Here is a 6,000-nt window from a genome sequence, read left to right on the forward strand (position 1 = left end):
GAAGGCGAAGTAACTCAACGTTCCTGCAACAAATCTGTGCCTCCTCAATCCATAGGATACGAAATCGCCGCTAATTCATGACAGAATTAATGGCTACATCGTCGGAGGCATTACAATCAAAGATCACGATTGCAAAACAACAAAATGATGAACAGAACAATGAGAAGATGAGGAAACTTCGCACTTCTGAGAAGAAATTGGGAGGAGATTGTAGACGGTGGAAACTTGTTGCAGGGCTGTTGCTATTTATAATTGCATTGGTACAAAATTAGGGTTTTGATTTTGAGCCATTATTAATTAAATATTAAATAAAGTTTAGTTTTCTACAATAACAAATGCCCATGGCCTAATGGATAAGGCTTTTGACTTCTAAATAGGAGATTGTGTGTTCGAATGCATTTGGTGTGTATTATCATTTTTTTTTTTTCGATTTTCTTATATCTTTTAAAGGGCTTAAAATTCATGTTTGGTCCCTCACCTCTTATTAACTTCTAAATTTTAATATTCAATGACTTAGTCTATATATTTTTTAGTTTATAATAAATTAGTGCATATTCAAAATCTCATCAAGTTGGATTGTCAATTTTGAATTTATAATGACTCAGATCGTTTTAGAGTATAAGCATACGACATTTAATCAATTTATTAATCTATATATGTAAAAAAAACATTTATTGAATTTTAATAGTATTTTCCCAATTTATATTTATACTATCTAAAAAGAGTTATGGGGAGAAACTTTTGATTTCTTCTTTTTCCCCTTTTAGTTGATGTTCATCTTAAGTAAATTCTCTTTAAATTTCATTATTAATTGGCAAGTTCTTTTTTTAAACAAAAAAAAGAGAGAGAGAGAGAGATGATGAGGAAATGTTGCTCCATTTGGGTTTTATACCCTAAAGCTCGTAGATTTATAATAAACATTTTCTTAATAAATTAAGTTGTTTGTTTTATTTTGTAATAAAATATGTTGTTGTTTTGTGTTTTAGTTTGCATAACATAATTCGATATCGTGAAAAACTTAAGGTTATTATATGTAGTCTCGAATAGTATGAGGTTGACATACAGTTTGTTCATATTCAAATAACAACTTAAATTGTCTAGTATATGTATAAAGTTAGGTATCTTATCTTAGTGACATTATAGACACGACTCAATTTGTAGTCGTTACAAACAATTTGATCCAAAATCATTTACATGGAAACATGTGAGTGGAGGTATACTATACAAAGAGTTTGTATAAGACTGAGTCGCGAAATATACAATCTCTCTTTATAAATCCGTTAACGGAAGAAATTAATATTTCAAATATGATCATATGTGAAAGGATCGAATCTAGTGTCGAAACGATTGATCGCTTGTGCTTTTAATTTAAGTTTCAAATTTACAAAATAATAGAAGATGTTAAACATATAATTTTAAATAAACATGTGAAAATAGGGAAGAGCTAACACATACCCTCGAAGGTTGTCTTCAAGAAATCTCCTCTCTACATAAAATTTTTCGCGAACGAATCTTTCAGAAGACACTACCACTTGGTTACCTTGCTATTCTCTAACAAGGATCTGGAATATGGGATCCAAAAACTTTTTGGAACAAGGTACAGAGAATTTTTTTTTCTATGGGAGAATTGGAGATTTTGAGAGAGGAAAAAAATATTTCTTTAGCAAAAAAAGCTATTAAATTTCTCTCATGAATCTACATTAAAGAGGGGAGGAAGGGAGTTACAATAACTCCCCACCCATGGTAAAAAAAAATAACTCCCTATATAATATAATTAAATAATTAATTAACTATTAATTAATTAATGTAAACTAAATATCATTTTAATTAATTATGTCTTTGAATCATATTAAAATGATATTTATCTCAAAACTTATAGTTTAAATATGAATCTCATTCATATTAATTTTAATCTATAGTTTTCTTATGAATTTCATTCATATAATTAATATTTGAATATTATTCATATATATATCTCTCTTATATTATATAGTTTAATTTCGGATCTCATTCAAAATTAAATTTATATTATAATGTGTCCATATACATTAAATTAAATGTATATAATACAATTAACTTATATTCCCTAATTTAATTTGAATAATTCAAATTATTCTAAAACTAATTGATCATTGATTTATCCTTAGTGAGCTAGCTAGGGGACCTAATGGATCTACAAATTAGAAACTCCAATGATAGAGATTAAATTAATCAAACTCTTTAATTAAATTACATTCATTAATTTTGGGTCACTCCATTAAAGACTCACATACACACTCTTGGAACTATAGAATATTTGCGTGTCCATAGATATAACCATTACCAGTAAGTCAACTCATCACGAACTACTTGTAATTACAGTTGGGTCAAACTACCGTTTTATCCCTGTAATTACTTTTTACTCCTTAAGTTTCATTGATTCTCTAATGAACAACCTGTTTATGGTCCTACCATAAACAAATTCCTCTCGAGCCAATGAGAAGGAGAGGCCTCATTGTTTAAAACTTGGAGTCAACACTTAAAGGAGCAATTCATCTACTTACCCTGAAAACAAGAAGGAGTGGGTTCCATCTTGTGTAGCTATGTTCCCAGCTTCCTAGTTAGACAAATTCCAAAATGGTAGGCTTATTGAGTCGGCGACTTAGGTCACTCTCACCCATACAAATCAAAGGATTGCCTTCATAGACAGGAGTTCATAACTCACTCAGGATTGAGGTTAAGTTACCTATGCGAGGGAATCGAATACCTCAACAAAAACATGTTAACGTGTGTGCCTTTGAAATTAGTTTTGGAAAAAAAATAAAAAACAGAGAAAAATAAAACACAAGATAAACACATTCTCATAATCATGCTATAAAGAGAAAACATACATACCTCTTGAAGACTATCTTAAATGTAATTCTTCTTCGCAGCACGAAGTCCCTTAAAACCCATAAATAATCACAAATACTTTCATGAATAGTCACGAACAAGCACCAAGACACTACCACCAGTTTTCCTTTCTTAATCTTCGTGTTGGGATTTGTGTCTTGAATTTCGTAGATTGTAAATTATAAACAAAGTTGTTTATTTAATAAAATATGATGTTATTTTATTTGACATCCAGTTCTTTATAATTCAATCCAATAAACTAAGGTCCATGAGTATTAATGTAAACTTATGTATGGAGTCATACAAGATGGATCATGTTCAAGTTAAAATTTAAACGGTCTATAGTATATAGATAAGGTCGGGTACCTTATCCTGGTGACACTATTGATACGATCTATTTTGTAAGTGTTATAATTATTGTAAATGTTACAAACGAATTGATCCAATTCGTTCATGTAGAGACATGCGAGTGAGAGTATTCTATACAAAGAGATTGTATAAGACTGGACTGCAAAATAGTTAACCTTTCTTTATAACACCGTTAATTGAAAAGATTAACATTTCATAAGATGACCGTAGGTAACTCAATCTCCATCTTGAGTGAGTTATGGACTCCTGCCTATGAGAAACTGTCCTTTGATTTTTATAGGTGAGAGTGACCTGAGTTGCCGACTCAATAAGCCTATCATTTTGGGGACAAGTCCAAGTGAAGAGCTAAAAACATACCTACACAAGATGAAATTCACTCATTCTCGCCTTTAGGGAAAGTAAAGGGAGTTGTCCCTTTAAGTGTTGACTCCGAGTCTTGAACAATGAGCCCTTCCCTCTCATTGGCCCGAGAGGAATTCCATAAACAAGATGTTCATTAAAAGATCATTGGGATTTAAGGAACAAGAGGTAACTACAGGGGTAATGGTAATTTGATCAAGCTATAATTATGAATGATGCGTGAAAGATCGACTTACGAATAATGGTTATATCCATGAACACAAAAATATACCTACAGTGCGAAGAGTGCAACTCTGGATCTTTAGTGAAGTGACCCACAGTTAACGAATATTGATTAATTTAATTAAATTAATTTCGTATCATTTGAACTTCTAATCTATAGGTCCATTAGATCCCCTCGCTCGCTCATTAAAGATAAAACAAAGATTAAGTAGTTTTGGAATAATTTAAATAGTTCAAATTATTTGGGAATTGATTTAATTGTATATGATACAATCAACATAATGTATATAGATACATTTGAAGGAAATTTTGCACGAGGATTTCCATGAGCAGCAGAAAGATCATTCCAAATTACAATCATATATGAACTTTACAAATTACAGTCGTAAACAGAAACATACGGTTATATATTCATTACAGAAATTATAGCATGATACTACAAATAATCAAGGAAAACTGCTACACACATTTGTAGACTCATCGCCAAGTTCCTTGATCACGAACACTCGGACACAGTCACCTCGAACGCTCGTCCAACACGACCGCTACACTGCACGAACACCAAGCCCTTGAACTCAGCAATCGCCTCGGTTACGAACACCCCAACAACACGAACAACCTCCACAGAATCTCAACGATGTCGAGTTGAGTATGACACCACCAATAAGGCTATCTTGGTATTATTAGTGTGAGAATCCAAAGGGTGGGCTCTGTGTGGACTTCGTTTGAGGCAGAAGATGGAGGAAACAACAATCGTGTATAGGAGAAGGTTGAACATATCGTATAGGTAGATGCTCAATCGTTTAGCAAAAGCTAAGCGATCGTCTAGCAAAAGCTAAGCAATCGTCTAGCAAAAGCTAAGCAATCGTTTAGCTCATTGCTTAGCTGCGTGTCTGTCGCCTACAAACACTACACGATCGTTTACCTCGCTCCAAGTTGTCGCTTAATAAATCATATTTACTTGAAAACTTCCGTGAGATTCCGAGAGAGAAAAATCTCAAGCTTACAAAATTTAACCTTACTAAAATTACGAAAATAATTTTCCTTTTTATCTTACGGTTACCATGAAACCACCAATAACCTCCCACTCTATTGGCCATTAGAGAAAAATATTTAATTATCCAATGATTAATATTATTATAAATATAAATGATATCCAACTTATCATACTATATTTATAACCTATAGTTTTAATATTTCACTTCATGAAACATATAAACTATGGCTCTTTTTCTATTCCATGGTACTTAATGTAAATCTAATTTACATTAATCCTCTACTAGATGTATCTCATACATCATATCGATCATATCATATATAATCGAATTACCTCTTGTCAATTTGAACATTTCAAATCAACAACAAGAACTAATCCTCAACTAAATCCATTGAGCTACCAAGGGGACCTCATAGACCTATAGCTCAAAGCTCTAACGGTAAGTGAATAACTAACTAAACTCTTTAGTCACAGGATTTATCATTCGTTAACTGCCAGGCACTCCACTAAAGACCGGCAGAGAGCTCCTTACCACAAATATATTATGTGTTTATCTTAACCAATCAGCAGTGCAACAACCTTCACAGATCGCTTATAAGTATAGGTCGGCCAATAACCGTTATGCCCCTGTAGTTACGTCTAACTCCTTAAGTACCACTGATCCTTCTAATGAACATAAGTCATAGTTCTACTATGACTGAGTCCTCTCTTCCAAAGAGAAGTTGTGGTCACTATGTTCAAGCCCCGAAATCAGCCTTTAAGGGAGCAATCTCTCTATTTATCCCTGCTTCGGGAAAGAAGTGAATTCCATCTTGTCGATTGAGTTTCCAGCTCCTAGATCAGACAAGTCCCCAAAAAGGTAGGCATGTTGTGTTGCAATTTGCCCACTCTCACCCATACTAATCAAAGAACCGCCCTCAAAGGCAGGAGTTCCCAAAACACTCAAGATTGAGGTCATGTTACTTATGGTCGTTTAGGTGAGATGTAAGTCTCTAGTATCAACGGCCTTATATACAGAGTCTAGTCATCTCGAGGTCCGGTCTTATACAAAATCTTTGTATAGGACATCCCCGCTCGCACGTCTCCACATGAGTGGTCAGGATCTACCATCCTTAATAGTTTACAACACTTGCAAACCTCTACAAAGTGGGCTGTATTCGTAGTGTCACCAGGATCAGGTA

This window comes from Benincasa hispida, chromosome 1 (assembly GCF_009727055.1).
Source record: "Benincasa hispida cultivar B227 chromosome 1, ASM972705v1, whole genome shotgun sequence".
NCBI lineage: Eukaryota > Viridiplantae > Streptophyta > Magnoliopsida > Cucurbitales > Cucurbitaceae > Benincasa > Benincasa hispida.